Source organism: Panthera onca, chromosome B1 (genome assembly GCF_046562875.1).
Source record: "Panthera onca isolate mPanOnc1 chromosome B1, mPanOnc1 haplotype 2, whole genome shotgun sequence".
Taxonomy (NCBI): Eukaryota; Metazoa; Chordata; class Mammalia; order Carnivora; family Felidae; genus Panthera; species Panthera onca.
Genome location: NC_138342.1, coordinates 187,014,444 through 187,038,049, shown reverse-complemented (window position 1 = coordinate 187,038,049; position 23,606 = coordinate 187,014,444). Strand labels below are relative to the sequence as shown.

The 23,606-nt window shown below is 39.7% G+C and overlaps 1 long non-coding RNA gene across 1 annotated transcript in view; it reads right to left on the bottom strand.

Annotated features, from left to right (window-relative positions):
* LOC132691568 (uncharacterized) overlaps positions 1-14,745 on the bottom strand; it is a 138,378-nt gene extending 123,633 nt beyond the window's left edge. Inside the window, exon 1 of the long non-coding RNA XR_009615866.3 lies at positions 14,646-14,745. This is a non-coding gene — a long non-coding RNA (uncharacterized LOC132691568). The remainder of the gene's footprint in view (positions 1-14,645) is intronic.
* Positions 14,746-23,606: the final 8,861 nt, after the last annotated feature.

Below are 23,606 nucleotides of genomic sequence, written 5' to 3'. Positions count from 1 at the left end.
TAAATGTTCTCACCAAAAAAAAAAAAAAAAAGGTAAATATGAGAAGTCACGGATGTGTTTGACATGGGAGGAATTATTTTACAATGTATACATATATCAAATCACCATGATGTATACTTTAAATATCTTACAATTTTGTATGTTAATTATATATAGCTCAATAAAGTTGAAAAAAGAAGAATGTTTTTTTCCTCTCTCTCTCTCTATATATATATATCCCATTGGTTTTGTTTCCTCCAGATAGAGTCCAGAGTGGAGGAACATATACATATGAGAGAGATACATACAGATAGTTCTCATATTCCCCAGGGAACACTGCTATTTTTTTTTCAAATGCCACATTGTCTCACTCTTCCTTTCTTTGCCCATGTTCTATCTCTACTGCCTCCCCTTTTATCTTGGTAGTGCCTATACGACTCTCAAAAATTCTCTAAGAAGCCTTTGCTGATTTGCTAGTCGTAATTTGGTTTTGTGTTCCCACTGCACTCGGTGCATGCCCCTGTTATGTCATTCTGCAGTCATGAACTCTGACTGCCCTCCTTGAGGACTCTAAGCAACTCCAGGGTAGGGACATGCTATCTCCAAAGCCACAGCGAAGACCTGACGTTAGTGGATCTTACTGTTATTTTATTTTGGAGGCGGGAATAAATGGAAGTATGTCATCTACTTACTCCAAAATTTCTTGAAGGAACCGAGTTTATCACTTATTCAGAGAGATTAGATGAATCACTGCACTGACACAAATCCAGGTGGGCAGTGCCTGAGGAAGTCATCACACTGGGAAGATCTCTAATACCTTCTGAGTTCTCGACACAACCACTGGACCACGAGGTTTCGGAATCCAGTCCTCTGCTGTGAGTTTTCTACCCAGGGGCTCAGTCACACCAAACTGCCTGTTACAAACCAATCTTTTCTTAACCTGCCCTTCAGCATGATTTTTCCCCTTGGGAGAAATAAAACAAAATGTTAACAAATCAATGACAAACGTCATGTGAAAGCGATCATTGATAAAACCTGAGAGAGGAGACTCTAATTGGTTCCCTGAATTCAATTCCTGAACTTTGAGAAATTGGCTTAAACCAGCCATCAAACTGGCTACCAAGATTTTACTTCCCTCTCTAGATGTATGGCACCCTAGGTCTGTGGCACTCATTCAGTGTCCTGGTTATTCGGACCCCCTCTGATCTATCTCCATCTCCAGATTTATGGCCCTAGCTCACCATTCTGTTATTGCAACACCCCCTAAATGGTCCCCTTCCCCTGACCTCACTCTCCTCCATTGTACCGTCTACACTGCCTCCAAATTCAGCTGTCCACTCCTCACCTCTGCATCCGTTTCCTATTGCTGCTGTAACAAACTACCATAGACTCAGAGGCTTCCACACAAATTTCCTATCTCGCAGTCAGGTAGGTTGAAAGCATGCTATGGATCACACTCAGCTAAAACTGAGGTGTCATCAGAACTGCATCACATTCTCAAGGCTGGAGAAAGAGTCCATTTCCCAGTCTCGTTCAGCTTCTGGAGGCTTCCTGCATTGCTTGGCTTGTGGTACCTTCCTCTGTCTTCAAAGGCAGCCATGCTGGTCACGTGCTTCTTACATCGTATCACTGACGTCTTCTTCCCCTTCCGCTTGTAAGGGTCCTTCTGATTATATGAGGCCCGCCCAGATAATGCACGATAGTCTCTCTCCATTATGGTCAGTGGATTAGCTACTTTAATTCTTTGCCATGAAATGTACCATATTCACAGGTTCCGGTATTCGGCCGTTGACGTCACTGCGGGGCAATACTCTGCCTACCACGATGGTGCCTCTTGCTACCACCTGCTTTATGCTCCAGTCAAACCAGAGAACTTGCTGTTACTGGAAGAATCATTCACATTTACACTTCCACGCTGCTCACGCTGTCTCTATGTCTGAACACTTTCCTCCCCTTCTCTATATATTCTTAAAGTCTCAACTCAACTGTTATTTTCCCCAAAGCCTGTTTCAAGTGCCCAGGCAGAACCAAAGCTTCTTCCTCTATCCTCCTACACCACTTGACTTTCACCATCCATTCCAGGTTGACGGCTTGCTATTGCTAGGCTAACTTTCCCATCACACTTTAATTCCCTGATGTTACCTTAACGTAATCATTCTTGCATCTTCTCTGATATCTAGCAAAGATTGTAAGCACAGAAGGAGCTGAGGAATATGTGCTTAGTGGGGTGGATTTCCAAATTTATGAATTATCTGTGAGGGAATTATGATCTTAATTTTTTTTTTATTTTTTGTTTATTTTTGAGAGAGAAAGAGAGACAGAGTGTGAGCAGGGGAGGGGCAGAGAGAGAGAATTTGAAGCAGGCTCCAGCTCTGAGCTGTCAGCACAGAGCCCGATGCGGGGCTTCAACTCACAAACTTGGAGTTCACGACTTGAGCTGAAGCTGGATGCTTACCTGACTGAGCCAACAGGTGCCCTGGAATTATGATCTTTCATTAAACAGTTAAACCCATTAGGTAGTGAACTTTATTGTTCAGAAGTTCTATGTATCAGACAATTGATGCCATTTGTGGGGAACCGTAGGAAGGAAGTAAAATTTTAGGCACAGTTTCAGTGACTGAAAGGTAAGACCCCATGTCAACCCAAAGGGCTCGACACTTCCTTCACGTTGCCTCTGGGTTTGAACTGTATTTGAATCCTGATACAATTACTATTCTTATTTAGGAGAGCGTTCTCAATTACAGAGCAAGACATTTATTTTTTTTCACACTATTCTTATGTGTTGTAGGTTTCCAAAAGGAATTATAAAAATTACTCTGATGCAAGTGGTACATATTCTTAAAATGAAGATGTGATAAGCAGGTCCTTATAATAATAGTTGTGAACACCTTTTTATCACTTTTTGATACCTGGATTATTTTTCAAAGATGGGATATTTTTCCACTTCTCAAAAGTATGAAACATTAAATAAGGATTATGTCTACTTTTGCCAGGCTTTTAAATACAGCAATTCATTTAAATGTCCATTACCCTTCACTGGACAGGTGAGAACGATTCTCAGGATCTTTGAAGGCCTTTTCCCTTGGTCTCAGAACTGGGTAGGTGGGATTCAAACTCCTCTCTTTTTAGCTTAAAAGCACCTGGTATTTTAGGTATGAGTCTTACATCCTTGGGGCACCTGAATGGCTCAGTCAGTTGGGTGTCCGACTCCTGATTTTGGCTCAGGTCGTGGTCTCATGGTTATGAGATTGAGCCCTGCATTGGGCTCTGTGCTGTGTGTGGATCCTGCTTAGGATTCTGTCTCTCTCTCCCTCTCTGTACCTCCCTTACTCATGTCTCTCTCTCTCTCTCTCTCTCTCAAAAAAAAAAAAAAAGAAAAAGAAAAAGAAAAAAGAAAGAAAAGAAAAGAAAAGAAAAGAAAAGGAAAAAAAAGATTATGGTGTGATGAAGTAAAAAAACATATAGAGCATTTGGAACCTAGAGTTACTGAGGTCTGGGCAAGTCAGTTAGCGTCTCTGAATTTTAGTTTATTATAAAAATAGAACGAAGTCTACCTCATCACTTTGCAAAGATGAAATGAGATAAATAAAGCCGGTTTATTTTATTATGTTTCATTCCCTACCAGAGTTTGGGGGAACGGGAGACTCTGGTGCCATAAAATCCAACGCTCCACGGTACCACCCCCTCAAACTACAAATGAGAATTCCTCCTGAGTTGAACACCAGATGTCCTGTAGGATACAAACATCCGCTGACTAGAAGGTTATTTTTCACATTCCCATGGGCAAATTATTTTTATGACATGAACCCATAACTGGCATAGGATCTCCAAATGGAATGTTTTATAATGAAAAAGGAGGGGGGTGGTAGCTGGCAGCCTGAGGTCCTGGTGACAGGGGAAGCAGATTTTCTTGGAACTGGCATCTGGGTGTTTTGCACTGAGTGAGCGAGAGGGTCGATTTCCTATGGAAGCTGGAGGGACCAGGAAGGAGCTCTGCCCCACTGCGCGTGTCCGAGGCTGGGGTGCCACCAGCACCACTCACACCTGTGCAGGCCGCCCTTGGGTCCCCCTCTCCGCACCGCAGCCAGCGCCTGGCTGGAATGGCTGGTGGGTCTTTCTTGGCCTGGCAGACTTTATATGTGGGTAGTGGTCATCCTGCAGTTGGCCTGGATTCTAGGAACTTGACTCCAAGTCATTTTTCTAAGACTGACGAGAATCCCCGCTTCCCTGATGCTTATGTGCAGAACCACTGAGGGTCCTCTCCTCCCCACCACACACATCCATTAGGAGGAACAGGGTTATCTCACCTTTTCCCAATACACACACACGGGAAACAAGTATCTGAAGCTTTGGAATCTCAATCTCTTCTACTGGAAACACAGCTTTTTCCAGGAAAAGAGGCAGAGGAACTTGAAGAAATCTGACATTAAATTCTTGTGGCTCTTTTACCTTTGCTCTCCTGAAAAACTCTTTATCCCTTCTCTTGTTCTCAGGAGAGTGCTATTATGGGTCTAAGCAGAAGGTAACTGGTCCAGTGTCTTCCTCACCTGGCCTCTATGACACTGCAGCCATGGGAACAGCGAAACCTCGGGACCTGCTGGCAGTGAGGAGAGGAGGGACGCGTGATGAGAGGCGGCACCCAAAATGCTCATTTGTTGTCGCTTTGGCTCAAGTGCCCCCAGGAGAGAAGCCAGATTCCGTGTGATTAGAGTATCTGGTTTGTCGCGTTCATACAGGCATAGCAGTTTTCACCTGGAAAAGAACGTGAGTTCACCTTCCCACTGGACAGAGAGGGAAACTCCCCACCTCGGAATGACGTGAATGGTTCTGGACAGATCAGGGCCATGGTCCAGACCTGTCGACTGTTCTCACACGCCAGGCTGCCAGTGACCTTCTGCGTATGACTCTGCTCCGTGCGTGGAGCTTCAGGAGCAAGAGCTGGTGTGTTGCGAAAATGGCCAGGTTGCATATGCTGAAACTCTATTTCAAGTTCAATTTGGCAAAAGTCTTAAAGACCTTAACTGAAATAGTACTATTAAGCGAGGCTCAACTCTCTCCATCTATCACACTTGAAGCTTTTTCATTAGGGCCACTACTGAACCTTCTTTACTCGGGAAACCTATTCAGCAATAAAGAACCTGACTGATCAGTGGAATATGAATTTTACTGCTGTGTGGAGACATGGTTTTATTGTGCCGTCAGGGAAAATGAGATCTAATTGGGGAATGAGTGACTTATAATCCTCTCTGCATCATTCCTGCTGTCCATTAAGGCACGAAGCCAAAGACTGCTTCCTCTTAGACGCAGTCTGATTTTTAAACTTTTCCTGGATTTCTTGTTTCCCTTAGATCCTAGATCCGGCATAAACCTAATGCATCTAGCACACATTTTGGCTCCCTAACAGTTCCTGAAAAATTCCACTCTATTTTTTTTGGCTGAAGGTCGTGAAAAGCCAAAAATAAAAAAATACAAAAGAAAGAAAGGTTGGGGAGGACATTTAGAAACTGCATCTAGATTGCCAATTCAGATGGCTAGGCTGGGACCATACATGTGGAAGGAAGGGAGCCATGAATCAGTAATTCCATGTTAACAATGTAATCTCACTTCAATTACATGGTTATTTTAGCCAGAGCAGGCTCACAGATGATGACTCCAACTTTTCCTTGCCCTGAGAGCCTGGAGGTTGTGGACTGAGCCTCCACTTGCTCTGTACACAGGGCTCTGGTGCTCCAGCCATTTAAGGAGTGGTGGGAAAGTGACAGTCCGTTTCCAGCACTCCTCTGTGCTCTCATATCAAAGCAGATGTGCTCTTGGGGAGGGTAGGATTATTAGAACATCCCTTTCCTCTAATGGCTTCTTTTGCACTTCATCCAAGTCCACTTACTCTCACGCCAGTGGTTCAGAAAATCAGGCTCATTTATTTCTCTCAGAGGCAGTGGTTTCCCACTGCGTTGACATATGCTATGTTATGTTGCATTTTGCATCAAGATAGTTTTGAACACGGGTACCCTTATTCACGGGTTTATCTATTGGAAAAGAATAATGGCTGCATCATACTGATGGACATCGTTGCTGAGATGGACGAAACCTGATTTCAAATCTGGAAAGATAAATTTGACTATCTAAATAGCCTTGGTCAATGCAAAAATCTCTGGCTAGGAAAGTCATGTTTTCCTTCTGATCTGGAGCAGCTTAGTGGGAATTTTTTTTAATCAAGTGGGAACAAGAGAGAAGGGAGAGACACCCAAATGGGGCTGGAGAAGAAGCAGATTTGTTTTACATCATCGGACTGCAAGGAGAACCTCCAAGAACAGACATGATCACCCCCGGGGATTTCGAAGTTACCTGAAGCCAAGTGGAAAACAAGGGCTTCTTATTTAGGAAATGCACTTAAACATCTTCTAATGTAATAAACAGGCAGGGACACTTTAGCTTTTTACCAAAGAACAGTAAATAAACATAACCATACCCAACTCTGTAAGCTGAGCTGATTCTCCCAGTTGGAAGTGTACCTTTGGAAATGGCAAAGGGACCCCCGCAAAATGTGGGTAATGAGAGTCAAACCCGAACAAAGCAGCAAGTCTGGGAAAAGAAACCCAAGCACCGAGACATTCAGTGAGTGGAAAGTGCTCGCGCACATCTTTCAGGAAAGTTAGAATGCGTATTGAAATCAGAGCCAGTGGAGCCACACCCAGTGCTTTGCGAGATTTTTGATACCATGTGATTTCTGTGTGTGTGTGTGTGTGTGTGTGTGTGTGTGTGTGTGTGTGTGGCTATAAAGACAGCAATAAAGGCAACACAAATCCATTCCTTTCCTTCTGTAGAATCTCACTAGATTTTTTTAAAAAATAAAAACTGTACTATCAAACTAAACAAAGCCACCAGGATTGAGAAATATTGTCCTGGGAGTTGGAGTTTTTAAACTGGAAATTAGTAATACAGAAGTAAACTGGAAAACAAGGCAACTCCCGTTGAAAAACCCTTTCAGGGGTGAGAAGAATGTATTTCTACTTCCAGCTCTACTAAGTAAGTTATTTCACAGTCTTTGTCATATTACTTAATCTTTTTAAGTCCAAGTTTTTGTTTCTTTGTTTTTTTACCTATGAAATGAGGGCCCTGGATCTACTGTGTTCCAGCTCTAGTTTTTGCTATAATTTTTGAAATGTTAAATCAGACAAAAATGTTGGCTCAAATTTAGGCAAACTGATACAAAAATGTTTTAGGAGGAGGCAGCACGGAGGTTGACCTAAATAATTTAGAAATCTGCTTTGGGGCACCTGGATGACTCATTTGGTTGAGCATCCGACTTGAGGCTTAGGTTTGTGAGATGGAGCCCTGCATCGGGCTTGCTGCTGTCAGTGCAGAGCCTGCTTGAGATCCTCTTTTCCGCCTCCCCCCTCCATCTTCTCCTCTCCCCTCCCCCCCTCCCTGTTCCTCTGTGCGTGCTATCAAAAATAAAAATAAACATTAAAAAAAGAAATCTGCCTTAATATTATACATCATTTTTAAAGTGTAAGCTAAAAACTCATGAAGAGTAAGATGTTGTTAGAAATTAAATTTGAGAAACAAATTAAGTGCATATTAATGATGAATTATTTTTGTGGACTATCAGCCGAAGAAACACTCCACGTGCTTATAAATATTAAATGGAACTAATGCCTTCAAACACACCACGGAAGGAAGAATCAAAAAAAACATCTAAAGGTAAGCAGACAACGCTGTCGGTTCTGCAGGGTCTCAGTCTTCACACAGAACTGAGGGTTTAGGGTGAAAAGGAATTTCAGTTTCTGTTGTGAAGTATGTTTCTTCAAAGATACTTATTTAAAGCAAAGTTTACAGAAGAGACGAAGGAAATAAAAAGCAAGCATGGGATTTTTTTTTAAGTAACAATGTCCTAATTATTAACTTCTCTGACACTGAACACTATTGTTTCAAACCCTCAATTTCAATATTTGTTTTATCTGTGTATCCTAGAAACAATGACATTAAGTGGTACCCTTTTGTTTCTTCCTTACACTCAGCGAACAAACTCTAACTTTAGCTGTGTCTGTCCTTACACGTTTTTGTTAGGTATATGAAAAACTTCCTGGCATAGTTTTCTGTCCAGGAGAAGCACAATTTTTTTTACTTCTGATGTTTTTTTCCCAGGTGCAGGTAGATCCTGAGTTGCAGCAATGCTGGACTTTCTCCACTGCTGGTGGAGTGACCCATCTGATAGGTGAGTCTGGAGAGATCTAAACTTTTTCTCTTTATTTTCTCTTAACAGGAAGCTTGGGTAGAGAAGGAACACATATCTCTAGTCCTTCAAGCTTCAGGTGTTACGGGAACTGCCTGTAGCCTGGATAGGTAAGTCTGTTTAAAACTGGGATTTAAATTTAGGATGCCTACTTTGCTTCAGATTTAAGCCTAACACATCGGTCTAAAGTTCATCCATAATAAAAGCAATAATTAGGTTCTCATCTACCTCACCCTTTGACCTTATTTCTTAGTTGCTTAAGAAGATAGTAGATATTTTAAAATATTGGACCCCCTTAAAGATTCATTAAAATGTCTACATCCTCCTTCATGGAAAATAGGAGAGATGAAAAAGTCTTCTTAGATACCCAATTGTGTAATCTTTATGGCCATACTGTGAATACAGAATAGTCCTCCAGGATATAACTTATTAAATGAAATGTTTTCAAGGACCAAGTAAGGACATTTGCTTCTCTACTGACTGTCCTAGTATAATGCAATTTAGAAAATATATCAGCAGACTTGATTTTAAATCCTGATGCTATTACTTACTAACTGTATGGTGTTGGAGATATCTCTTAATCTGAACTTCAGTTTTTTCAACAGCAAAAAGAAGTATGATAACCAATCTGTTATTAAAAGAGTGCATATGAGAAGCTTAACAAATACTGATCTAACTTTCTCTTCCTATATATACTCCTTTTCATCAAATAAATTGTATGAAATTTATTTATGAACTGTATGCTATGTTGGCAATTAATTACTAATGGAAACATTCTTGGGAGTGCCTATAATAGAATGTAAAAATATGAAAATATTTACATGACATGTATATTTATAGAAAATAGAAGCTTGTCTAGGTTAACTACAGGAGTTATCATACTTTTTTAAAAGTAGAATTGCAAACAGTACAAACAAGTCACTTCCTAAATTAATTCTTACATAAAAAGTTGGTTGTAACAATGCTTTCAAGTGCACAGCACTTTGATGTTCAAAGACCCCTTACAATTAAAGAGTGTCCTTTCTGTGATCATCTTGTTCATTAGACTATCTCGAAGATCCCCTGAAGAGGATGCTGAGATGATCTAAACCAATCTTCAAAAATCTCTAGTCCTCAGAAAAGCGATTTTCTTGTGGGAAACCTGACCCCATCTATTTGCCTGTGTTCAGAGGTGTTCATCTTTGCTGTGCATCAGGAACACTTATGGACATTTCTTTAAAATATATACCACCAGGGATTATGATTCAGACATTCTGTGATAGGCTATAGGAATGGGTATTTTTTTTTTTAATTCCCTACATATAATCCTGAGAAATAAAGATTGAGAACCACCACTGGGAAGTTTTCAGTCTCTATTGGGTGGGTTCTAGTGAATCCAGGGGGATCACACAGTGATCATCAAACAGTATCCTGAATTCTTGGAGGAACCCAGAACTAATTTTATTTGACTGATTTCTATAAGATATTACCCAAAGCTCACTGCCATCTCTGCCTATTAGGGGGTATACCAGGCTAGATTTCCCCTATAGTGTCCAGGAGGCTAATCCAGAACTTTTTTTTTTCCTGGTATGTAAAGAGTAACATAACTGTAACCTGACTTGCTTTTATCAGTCACCACTGCTTAACATTTCTTTCCTGAAACTTAGCAACATGTTAAATGGGAATTCAAGGATTCCATAAATGGTCTGTGACTCTATTAATACTCTATTCCTTTTTCTATAGACGCGGCTTAGTGTCTCTTATGCCCACTTGGTCTACTTTGCATCTGGGTAAAATTTGGTTGCGGATGGTTGGCAGTTATTCGAAGTCTTTCTCCAGATTCAATTTGTATCCTATAGGATTTAGAACTACAAGAAATTCACCCAAGTATAAAAACAAATAATGAAACAACACATTTGGTGAGCTCAGGGAAGGGATTTGATGCTGACTGGTGGTTTGGATTGAAGGGAAATATTGAGGATTCGCTTTTCAGGGTAGGATGTGGTTGCCTCATCCTGCTGCCAAATATATTCTGAAAGACACCCTTCTAGGTGGTGGTTTCTTTAAGGAGACATGATTAACTGAGCAAGATTGTTCTCTGTTGTGGTTTTGGAAGAACAACTGGGTAAGGTCACTGTGTTTAAAGAGCATATTTGTTGTGTCTAAATTCCAGTGTCTGTCTATAACTAGACCCACAGTTTAGATCAGTAATTTATTTAATTTCTGATTTAAACTCATGCTCTGACTCTCAGAGAAAACTATGCCCAGGAAGAAGAAAATTACCAGAGCATTCACCATTCCCAAAAACCTTTCAGTAACAGAGGACTTTGACTTGTTTAGCACATGACTTTAGAGAAACCACAACGCTTGAAAATACTAATTTTTTCATTAAAGTGCCAGAAAATTCAAACCCAGAGTTTTAAACAGTGGTTGTTATATACTATTAATAGCTCTAAAATAAGCAACTTTTGGAATCAGGATGCAAGCTAATTATAGAACTTCTTTGCCGTAGCTGTTTCTATTTACATCTCCAAACCACAGAAGCAAATAATGTAGACTTTACTAACACATCAGCATCTTCTTGTCCTTCTCTTAAGTTTCTGACTTCTTTGAAGCTACTCTTAAAGCTTTCCCTTAAAAACACATTGTAACCGAATATTCCCAGTTCAAGGACAATTTCAGTTTGTAGTTTTTAGTCTAAAGGAAGTCTTCTTAAAATGCCGAATCTCAAGTCACTTATACCCCCAAGTAAGACAAAAGATCAAAGCTGTTGTACACAAGGTGCATATTATCCAGTCTGTTTTGTATGTAGTCCTTTTGTGATTGTTTGCTTCATCAACAGCAAACATAACATAGTAGGAAGAGTCAAGAGCGTGAAGTTATCTGCTATGTAGTGATCATTTCCACCACCAAAAGTGTGACATTTGGGTTGATTTTTAAGAAAAAGAAAAATTTGAAAGTGAAAGTAACTATCCAGAGCAAAAAATTTAAGATACTGCAAAGTCTAGCAGAATTGGATGTTTTGTTTTCAGTCTTAGCCAATTTACATGGCGGCAATTGACTCCGTTGGGGTGGAGAGCTGACTGATTATGAACGTCATTCTCTCCAGCACCCGCCTCACAGACACGCCCAGCTGACCCTGAATTAATCAGTACCCACCTACACCAGTCTTGGCTGCACATTAGAATCACCTGGGGAGCTTTTAACAATCCCTATGCCAGGTAATTAAATCAGACCAATTAAATTACCATCTCTGGGGGTGCGGTCCAGTCGTGAGCAGCTTTTAAAGTTTCCCAGGTGATTACAATGGGCAGCCAAGGTTATAAAACCGCAGCTCCCTATCTAGATACATCCATGAGGTTCTGATTACCTTAGCATTTCTACTTTTTATTTTATACAGAATGGGGTAAGAGGCTGCCTAGGACTCCCAGAACATTCTCCATTTGTAAAAATATCCCTGAAGTGGACAAACAGCCTAACAGAAAGTGAGCACAAGACAAAACACGTATGTCTATCAAAGATTGTAACCTCATATTCAATCTCATAAGTAACTGAAATGCATTTTTCTAAAAGAAAAATCTGTAAGTACCTATTATATTATAGCAATGATTGCAAAGAACTTAATTCCCAGTGCCCTTGGGATTATGAGAGGGAAGACATTCTCATATATTCCCGGAGGAGTGAAAATTGGCAAACTTTAAAATAACAAAAACTACAACTACTAAAGAAAATACCTAACATTTAATGAGTGGTAACGATGAGACAGGAACTGTTCTAAGTACTCCTAACTCATTTGATCCTCATGACAGTTAAGTGAGATAAATATTGTGATTATCCCATTTTCCAGCAAAGAGACTAAGGCACAGAGGCATTGAATCACACAACTAATAAAGAAATGGTACAGGGATGCACATACCAGTATTCTAGATCTAGAGCCTGTGTCCTTTGGTACTCACAGCAAGGTAGGGAAACTTGATATTGTGTGTCCAGGTCTTAAAGAGGACCCAGAATATCAAAATTCCTCTTTTGGGAACTTGTCTTAAGAAAATGATCAGATATATGTTTACTTATGTCCATTGGGAGTAAAATAAAATATTGAAAAAATGGGAAACAAGATGAAAGTCCACTAATAGGGGGTTGGTTAAGTTAACCATGTCATAATCATATGATGGGATGATATGTTCCCATTAAAAACCTTGTTGTAAAGCGATTCTTTCCAACCCTTTCCACATCATGACAGGTGAAGAAAATGACAGTATTTTTATATCACACGAGGGCAAACAGTCAAGGGGGCTGGAGAATACTGGTTCTGGAAGCTGGTGGCACATGTCCAGCCAGCCACTGCAAGAGGTGATGGAATCATTATCTTGACATGTCTGTAGTGCATCCCCAAAGATTAGTTACAAAGTACTCATTTGTAGGAACATATTATGCTACAGGCAAACGTTCACTAGATTTTGCTAAATGACGACAATGCCAACTATAAGGAATCGTGATACATTCCAGGCTAATAACTCCATCAGTACATATTGGTACAGGTAGCCATAAACCCATACCAGTTGTCAAACCATTAAAGGAATTCTGTATCTGCTGGTAAATAGCCCATGCACTGACAAGCCCACCAATGCCACTGCCACTGCCACCCATGGCTTCTCCCAAATATGGCAAATGTGGACTTCCTCAAGATAAAGCAGCTATTAAGTAAAGCCTGAAAGGGGAGTTTGGAAGGAAGGTTCAAGATCCTTCTCCACTGCCAGCCAGGGCTTTATTCTGATTGGTTGGTGTCTAAGCTATGCAGGTAGTTCAATGTTTTGAATATTACCTCTGCATATTAAAAAAAAATCTCAGTAGGGAAGAATTTTTGGAAGAATATGTATTGCAGATGTTAATATTTATTCGCTTTGTACTTTTCTGGATTTTTCTACTCATCCGCTTTGATCAATTATATGTTTATAAATAGGAAAAATAAAGACCAATACATAATACTTTTTAGAATTGATCTTGTGATTATGGTTGAATCTGAATTCTTAACTCCTGATATTTACGAAAGTATCTTTGGCCTTCAAAGTAACAGAAGGCTCCTAAACTGGCTCCTTGAAAGGACCCACTGGTTGGGATGAAGAGGAGACTGTATATCAGCATGGTAACCTAAAGATAAGAGTCCTTTTCCCAATTGCTAGATACCACAAAAAATTCTCATAATCTTGTGGAACCCAGGGAAGGAGAGAGGCTCCCAGTAGTAAGTGAGATGGAGTTTTAAAGACAAAATATGTTGATTTAAAAGTAATAAAGGACTATGTTCTGTCTTGTCATTCTGGGTTTCTGGGCCAAAATTCCACACAAACACATTGCTGGGGAGAGAGCCCGCCCATGCTCAAATCAAACGACACTTCCAACCTCTGATGGGGCCAGTGCTGCTGTGGACCAACGCTGCCATGATTTATGCCAGAGAAGGTCACCACTGCCTGAATGATGCGGTTCACTTCTCAGGGTGACCCCCAATCTGCAGCCATCTCTTCTGCCCAGCGAAACAAAACACCACCATCTCTGTGTGCTTTCTAATTCCCGTTAGAGCTTCAATGTGTCTACCAAGAGGATCCTTTGGTGTGGCCTTCAGCCCTTCACTCTAAATTCACACACACACACACACACACACACACACACACACACACGAATGAATGTCTGGCTTTTCCTGATCTTTTTTTTTTTTTAATATTTATTCATTTTGAGAGAGCATGAGAGAAAACAAGTGGAGAAGGGGCAGAGAGAGAGGGAGAGAGAGAAGTGGAAGCAGTCTCTGCACTCCCAGCGCAGAGTCTGACACGGTGCTTCAACTCATGAACCAGGAGATCATGACCTGAGCTAAAATCAAGAGTCAGACACATAACTGACTGAGCCACCCGGGCACCCCGTCCAGATCTTTTAAATAACATGTGCAAACAAAAACTACTAATTCCCTTTCCCGCAACACAGTAGGGAATCTTCTCTCTTTCCTCTTAGCTGCTGGGACTGTCCCCCCCCCCCCCTCCCATCCCACTGGTTTATCCTAGCAAACGACACTAAAAGAGCTCTGCTTTCCTCCTGGAATCCCATCCTTCCCTAAGTATGACAAGAGAGAACAATGAGGCCCACTTGCTCCTCACTGGGGAAGAAATACATAAAGTGAGCTTAAGTAAATCTCCATCTCAATAAATATCCTTTCACATACTTTCAGATGTGAGCTGCTATTGAAAAACACTCAATATTCATTGAATGAATGGTGGCCAAGGATATATTTGAACAAACAAAGTGTCATCACAGCACCTCGCTAATTTGGAAGTTGTCTATCACACAACGGAACCATAGAACATAGCTAAGAACTGAGAAGAAAACAAAACAGATGTCTTAGAACACTTTACAACTGGGCACTATCAACAAAGGCATCATTTTAGTCTGTTTATATGTTACTTACAGTTCAAGTCAGCCAGGTTTTTGGGTTTCTTTGGTGAAAGGCCTTGAATTTTGGAGCCAGAAGGACTTGGGCTCGGATTCAAATAAATTTAACCCTTTTCTTAATCTGCAAGGTAGAAATAATGACATTTAACCACAAAGTCATACTATGAGAATTAAAGGAGCTAACATATGAAAAGAATCTAATGAAATCTTATAGATAAAAATGTATTTAATAGTGACTTCTTTTTTCTCCTTTTCCAAGACCAAGGCAGACTGGAAGCAGAAGTCGAGGAGGTTTCAAAGATGGACAGATAACAGTAACAAGAAATAACAGGCCTAACCTGACCAGAAAGGATATTATGTGGAAAAATAACTCAAAACCACCAGGATCCTTCTTCACTTCCAAGGCCATCACTGGGTCACAGTAACCAAGAAAAGGTGAAATTATATTCAGTATCTTTCTCAGAAGTTGGTGAGACAGGACAGGGACTGTAGACTACTTCTCTCCAAAATAAATAAGGTAGAAAATGTTGGGGCTGGGAAACTTTGCTCAGGGTAGAGGAAAGGGGAGGTGCCACCTTACAAGAAATGGATATACCCGAAGAGCTTGGGTTAACTCTATCCATGGAGCAGAGGTTAGCAGTCTTTCAGTAAAGGGCCAAATAGTAAGTATTTTCAGCTTTGTGAGCCACAGAAGGCCTCAGTTACAGATATTTCTTTCACGTGTGTATGTTTGTTTTGCCACACTTTAAAATTGTAAAGAAAAAAAATTCTTAATTTACATGCTGTACAGGAGCAAACCACAGATTGGATTTAGCCCACAGGCCATACTTTGCTGACAGTGATGTCCTGTACAGGATTCAAGTTAAGCGCCTTTTAAAACCCATTACATAAAATAATGGATGAAGTGTTGACGTCTGCATTTAAGTCACCTCACTAGAATCGAAACTTCATTTACTATCATTTTAAATAAATGCACTAATTGGGGTTTACTCATGTTAATATGCCTCTGCTTATAAATGGGAATTTTAACCAACCCAAACAATAAATGGCAAAACTAGGACTCCTATACACATCGGGGAGAAAAGTAAAACTGTATCACAAATAAGAGCTGGCGTTTATTGCAAATGTGCTCCGGGCAACATATATGTGACTTGTTATGGACTGAATTGTGCGTCCCCCCGGCCCCTGCCAAATTCATGTGTCGAAGCCCTAATCCCTGGTGTGACTGTATTTGGAAACAGGACCCGTAAAGTAGTTAAGGTTAAATAAGGTCATAAGGGTGGAGCCCCAACTCAATAGGACTTGTGTCCTTCTAAGAAAAATGCACACCAGGAGTGTGTGTGCCCAGAACAGAGGTCACAAGAAGCCTGCTTGTCTGCCAGCCAGGAAGAAAGCCCTCACCAGGAACCAACACTGCCGGCACATCGATTTTACACTCCTGGGGTAAAGTCTGCTGTTGAAACCACTGAGTCTGTAGTATTCTGTTGTGGCAGAGTTGGGGTTTGAACCCAGGCAAACTAACTCAGGGTCATGCTCTTAACCAGGTTACAGTGACATTCTTCTCTGGTTTACGGTAAAGATGGCTTCCCACTTAATTAAATAGCACTCATAGGAAGAGCTAACTAGCATATAATAATGGGACTTGAAATGCTTTCACACATGACCACCTGAAGACTTCTCTAAGTGTCAATCATACAAATTTTACTGCTTCCAAAAGGAGCTAAACAAAGAAGAGATTGATGGCCTATTGCTTGGCAGGGTGGATGCTGGCATCTGCCCAAGGGAAGAAATGTGAACCAGACTGTATTTTACCCCTTATGCCTTATATAACATATATGTACCTACAACGTACACCATGGCAACTTTTGTATAGACACTTTTATATAAACCATTTTTTTGTGCAAAATGAAATGTATACTAAAGGAAAGATTAATTTCCAAAATAAACTAGTCTTCCAGATTTTATAGATGTGAAGGGGATGAAGCAGACATACCCAAGCGACCCAACCTTTATTTTGGCAATCTTCTTTTACCCTCTTTCTTTCCTCGTTGCTCCTGATCTCTGAACTCAGAATCCAGCATTGGCTAATCCCCAGTGGTGTTACACTAGAGAAATGCTCAGGCTGGGCTTAGAGGTTAATCCTGAACTGAATTAACTCCTAACTGATTCCACAATTGAAGACTGTTGCAGGAATAGGAAAACAATGGCTAATATGGGCAGAGAATTATCATTAAAGGTTGTCAACTCTTGCGCTTACCCGGTCTGCAAGTTTAATAATCAAATACATAACCTACATGATTTTGAAGGGGCTCATCTGAATATTCTGAATGAAAAATGACAATCCAGGAGGGCACAAAAAGACCCCACATTGCAAACCGGTTCTCTGGCACCAGTGTTAGATGAATCAAATTTATTCCATCCTGTACCTTCAGAGGTATAGAAATGACTTTCTGAAATGTTGAAGTAGGCATTTTTAAAAATTTCTTTTCTAGAAAACATGCACTGAATACCTCTTATAAATATTCAGTTGGATTATGGTGGAAACAGCCTGAAACATAGATAGTAGACTTCATAACTTACTAAGCGTTTTTTTGAGAAACATTTATTACAAAAGATTAGTAACTAACCCAATACAAAGATACTAAAGTTGATTGTCGTTTTTTTTCTGTCACTCTTACTTTATATGGTTGGTATTCAAAATGTTAAATCTATGACTGGTGTGGTTTGTTTGCTGCTAAAAAAAAATGGAGCAGTGTGATTGTTGTACATGTGTTCAGGCAAGAGTAGCTTATGTTATTGACAGTATTAATATGATAGTTAGCACTTTTTGCATTCAACCATCAATATTTAAGAAGCACCCAAAATCTAGAGTGCCTGGATGGCTCAGTCGGTTAAGCATATGATTCTTGATTTCGGCTCAGGTCCTGATCCCGCAGTCCCAAGAAGGAGCCCATGTCGGGTGGGGTTCCGCACTGAGAGCAGAGCCTGTTTAAGAGTTTCTCTCTCTCTCAAAGAAAAAAAAAGAAAAAAAGAAGCACCCAAAATGTGTCAAGCACTCTTCTAGATACTTTGGATATACCACCAGTGAGTAAAACAAAGATCTGTGCCCTTGGGAAGCTCACTTCTAACAGGTAGAAAATGAACAATAAACAACAAGCAGGACAAATAAGTAAATCACTGTATAAGTTTGGAGGGAGACTCCAGACAACTGAAAATGCCCCATGGCAGGACTTGGTGTTTTGAGGAAAAATAAAGTGACTGGTCTAAGGGTGGAGTGCTTGGGCAGGTGCAAGTAGCAGGAAATGAAATACAAGATGGGACTGAAGAGGTGGCAGGATGGATCAAGCCACACAGTGCAGGGTGAGATATGGGCCAGGATCTGGTTTGGTTTATGTAGAGTGCCGTGGGAGAGAGCTACTGGAGGGTGCCCGCTGGAAAGTGATGGAATGTAACTGACATTTTCACTGGAGAACTTTGGCTTCTTTGTGAGGAAGACTCTAAGGGGGCAATGGAGTAAAAGGGAGGACTTCGGGGCTTTGAGCCAATTATGGCTTGGACTGGGGCGATGGTCAGGGAGATGGTGAGGGGTGGTCAGCTGGAAAATAATTTGGAGAGAAGCCAATAGGATGTTCTAATATGTGAGGGGTGACAGGTAAAAAGAAGTCCAACTTAGTTTTGCCCTAACTGGGACCGTGGTAATTTTGGGGACAGGATCTCTTCGTCTGTACCAGGCAAACTAGCCGTGTAGAACCAGGCTAATTAATTAATTAGGAAATTATACCCAGTGATCATGTGGAGGCAGAGAGCCTGGGGCATGATATGTAACGGTTTGCAACAAGCATCAAAAACAAAAAGAATAGAATGGAAACAGAATATAAGGTATTAGAGAACATCACATATAATAAAGAAAATATGCATATTTATATACTTGTATGCACTTAAATATCTATATATCTATATCTATATCTATATCTATATCTATATCTATATCTATATCTATATCTATATAAAGGAAGCAGTGTTTGCATATAATAGATCAGGATTAAAAGTAATTCTTACTATGGATTTAGGTCAAAAAATTTGAAAGCACCTGACCCAGTATGCCTCTCAGAGCACAGCACATTGTAGATGATTCAGTGGTTTTGTTGAATTAGAATGAAAACAAAAGAAAAAATATGAATTGGTCTGGTAATAAAACATTTCTTTTCTTCGTCCTAGGGAAGGGGCACGGGGAGAGAAATGTAGTCATCTTTTTCCTCCATGTTAGCTATGACCACAGACCCAGTAAACTGTGCATACAAAAAAAAACTTAGGGGCAGTACTTCATTATTACGCAATTTCCAGGGACAGCACTGTCCTTAATTCACAGTGAAACAGACTGAAAGGTCAGGGTGAGTGGTGACAAGCAGTTCTGCCTATTTCCAAGGGTAATAAAGTTTTGGTTCCTTGACCAAGGTATTGCATTGGTTGACATGGGCCTGGAGCCTATATTCAGGCTTACAAGTCCATATTCTTTTAACACTTAAAATATATTAACTAGAAAGCATGCCAGCTTTGGTGAATGGAAAATAGTTTGTTGTGTTTGGTGCAGTTAGGGAGAGGCACAGACTAAACTGGAAAGGCCAGTGGTAATTTCGGGGCTATGAGACATGCAGTCTATATGCCAGGGATGCTAGGTTTAAACATGTGCGTAGCCGTGTTGCAGAGCAATCCCTCCACTAAAGTAACGGATTTAGTATTTATATCCATGCTTTTTTAAAGTTTGTTGTCAGTGACTCCCTATCTCCTGGATGAACAGAGCTAGTCAATTGCCTGCCACAGGAGAGTTCAGATTACTACATCAGAAAGGCAGAGTGGGGGAGAGGGGGAAGGAAAGAAAACAACAACAACAACAAAAAAAACAAGTAGATGTTTCTTTTTCTGCAACATAGTTTTTTGAAGCTCACCCACCCTTCCATTGCCATTTTCACTGACTACCTGAAACTATTCTTCCAATGAGGTGAAATATTCATAGGCCTTTTGACACAAAGTGTGGAATTTTTGAGGGACTACTGGTGATATGGAAGGGAACGCTCTTGCTGCCCTAGCACCTGACTCACTATGGGAAGTCGGGACAGTGGAAGGAACCCAGCGCCCACTCCCTCCACGGCCACTGGGCTCTTTTTGGGCTACAGGGTTGAAAAGGAGGAAGACTGGAGAGGGGGAAAGCCATGGGGAGTCTGGTTAAGATGTAATGGAGGCCTGAACCAGAACACAGGGACACCAGAGAGGCCACATTTTCAGAAAAATATGTTTCAGATTTGTAGTTTACAAATTTCATGAATTTTATCTTGAAGATTTTAAAACCTAGGCTGCTTTCTCTTCTATCTGTGTAATATGAAATAGCTTTTTCGCTGGCATGGGAATTAAAAAAATTACTCTAAGCAAAACATAATTAGAAAGATAAACATACTTCCTTCTTAAGCATATGATATATGCATAAGCCTAATCGAAAATATTTTGCTGGCTTTGCTATTCAGTATTATCTGTGTCACAGCTCCCCATTCCCACCCCTCCCTCTGAGGCCCATTAGAGCAGATAATTATGAGTTGACTTGATATAGGGAAGAGCCAAATTAAGCGGTGATGTAACCAGTGAGAGCCACGCTAATCCTTTCCATCCCACACAGCAGGTGATTCTCAGATAGGCTCTTTACCAGGCTGATGGTTGGAAAGTTTTAGAAACGCAGTCACAATTAATGTCCGTGAACCTAGGCAACAACTTAGCCTCTGTAGAGATCACGGATATCCTCCCCTCTTTCTTTCTTCTTCTTCTTCTTTCCCTCTATCTTTTTGTCTGGAGAGTTTGGCATCATGTTAAGATACCTGGCATTCTGATTCAAGTTCTAATTTCTGAGATATTCCAAATGATCCACTGCTGGCGCAAATAGAAAAATCTCATATTGTATGGAGCACCTGTCAGGCTTCACTGCAGGACATCAAAACACTATTTCTCGTCACTTGACAGTATTTTGGTTACATTCACCACAGCTTCCTTATATAAAACACTGTTCTCTCTCCATTTGTGTAAGTGTGCAAAAAGTTCCCTTTAGGTGTTTTCTAGTGCAAAAGTTGGAGAAGGCATGAGTAAAACTTCTGGATATACATACTTAAGCTTTCTATAATAAATGATTTTTAAGTGATGATTTTAAGCATAGTTAAGGTAACGTACATTCTATTTTCACTCAAGCAGATTTATACACAAAAGCATTCTATGGCCCATGAACAAAAATGACATGGCTGGGTCACTGTCAACAGGCTTACATTTAAAATTATCTTCTAGGATTGGGAATGAATGTATGTTGGTCCCACCTTCATTCCCTGCCAGATCCCGTTTGCTGCAAAGCTTCCCTCTGTAAGTCTATTGGTTGAGAATAGGGGAGCGGTTGCCAAATATCTGAGAATAGAAAAGAACTTGACTTACATTACCATAATGTTTTGTCCAGTTGAACCTAATGACTCCATCAACAGTATGTAGCATATAATGTTTTTATTTATTTAATAAGAAGTGTAGTGAAGCATTTGAAACAACCTGAATCCCCAATGAGAGACTGGTTAAGTAAATTATGAGTTATAAAGAGATATAAAAATGCTATAATATTGGAAATGGAAAAGGAAGCAGATAAAAATCATATACTTTTGTTTATAAGTATTAAAATTTAGGAAAATGTACATTTATTGAAAAAAGAAACTAGTCATTAAGATAGCAGAATGGTTATATTATTTCTTTGTTTGTGTGTCTCCTGATATGATGCTCTGAGAATACGGCATCAGTTATACAAATACCCCTGTGAAAAACGCATGAAGTAGATCTGATCATGAGGAAACATCTGACAAAGCCAAGATGAGGGCCAGTCTCTAAAATAACTGGCCTCTACTCTTCAAAACTTTCAAACCCATGAAAGACACACACACACACACACACACACACACACACACACACACACACAAAATGATGCCCCATTCTGGATTAAAGAAACTAAAGAGACATTTAAAACTAAAAGCAATGTGTGATCCTGGGCTAGAAAAAAATTTATAATAGATCCTATTAGGACTGGTATACATTTGCTAACTTCAAAGAAAACTCATTCTTAATAAAAATGATTGCAATTTTAGCCTACGGCCACTTACCACAAAACATTCATGAGGAAAATAATTCAATAAATAATCACATACTTATTTTACAGTAAAAATTCAATATTTAAATACAATATGTAAATATCAGTGATAAAAAAGTAAAGCTTTAAATTTCAGTGAGTATTTTATTGACTTTTTATTATAAAAATTTGAATTTTCTTTAAAAGTCTTATATTTTTCATTTGCCTTTCCAATATTTTATAATAAAAATTTCTTGAAGTTGTTTTTCTATGTTGCTTATATTTTTTAGAAAGTTTAATTATCTTTGATATCCCTGTCAATATTCCAGGAAAAGACAAAATATCAGTAGTCTAACAAGGACAAGTACTTGGTCATTATATTGCTTTTTTTCTTGGCTTAGTGAAACTAAATTTTTAATAATTAAACTTACAATGACAAAAAGGGATATTCTTTTTTCTTAATAAAAATTAGCCCTTAAGAAATCAAGGGATATTCTTTGTTCTTAAAAACTAAAATTTGGGGTGCCTGGGTGGCTCAGTCTAGGTTAAGCATCTGCCTTCAGCTCAGGTCATGATCTCATAGTTTGTGGCTTCAAGCCCCACGTCAGGCTCTGTGCTGACAGCTCAGAGCCTGGAGCCTGCTTCGGATTCTGTGTCTCCCTCTCTCTGCCCCTCCCCCATTTGCTCTCTCTCAAAAACGAATAAAACATTAAAAAATTTAAAACTAGAATTTAATGATTTCAGATTATTTGAAGAGAAAACTTCATTTGTAGTTGAACTAAAAACAAAGCAAAGAAACAACACAAAAACAAAGGAAACATATTTGACCATAATTATATTGTTACATAGAAGCAAAAAAAGAAAAAGAGTCATTATATTGTAACTCTCTTTTTACACTGAAATTTTCTATATAGATTGGGCTTAGGATCCAATTCTGCAATTTATTCTGTCTGATAGTCGCCACTTTCATTTTGCATATGACACCAGAATCTATTTTATTTAACCATAGCAGCAAATCTCATGGGTTAGAATTAGATTCTAACAAAGACGTCAGTCTGCCTTGGTGGATGAATTTTCAGTTTAACTACAACAAAGAAAAATCCTATCTCAATACCTTACCTGCTTAAAAGATTATTTAATGTTTTGCTTTGTTCTTTTGGATTAGCTGTAATTGCAGAAAAGAAGTCTTCATAGTCCAGAATGACAACCGTTACAACTGTAATTGTTGCTCCAGTCGTAATGACAGGTTTAATTTAAAACTGCTCCTTCTCACTCAGAGTACTGTGAGACCAACAACTCCGAACTGCTGTTTGGAGTTAAGAGTTGGCCATGGTATAGAGTGAAGATAATTTGATCTCCACAGGAATTCAGATTCTAATTTGAGCCTCACTAATCAGTGTTCTAATCAGGGAAACTAATCAACTGTATATACTGTAAGTTTATCTATTAGAAAGCCTTGGATTTCTCCCAGAGCTACAGCCAAATATTTCAAATGGCAACCAACTTTGCCTTGTCACTGCTCATACTTGATCATCAGAAAATCATGTCTATGTCAGGAAAACAAAGGGTCTTTGATTCCATGTGTATGCCAGTCATTTGCCTGCTAAATGCTAATGGATCCCACAGTTATGCCACATTGACCTGCTTCAACACAGTGTAAAGTGAAAATTTTCCCTAAAGTCCTTGTCTTTCTTATACTTACATTTGCATTTGATCAAGATAGCATGAAGTTTAGTACTACCCACATTTACACATAATTTTGTATTTTAAAACTTAAAAAAGTATTACTAGGTTTCTTGCTTGGGGATGTGACTCTTCTACTCAATGGCCATTTATTATGAA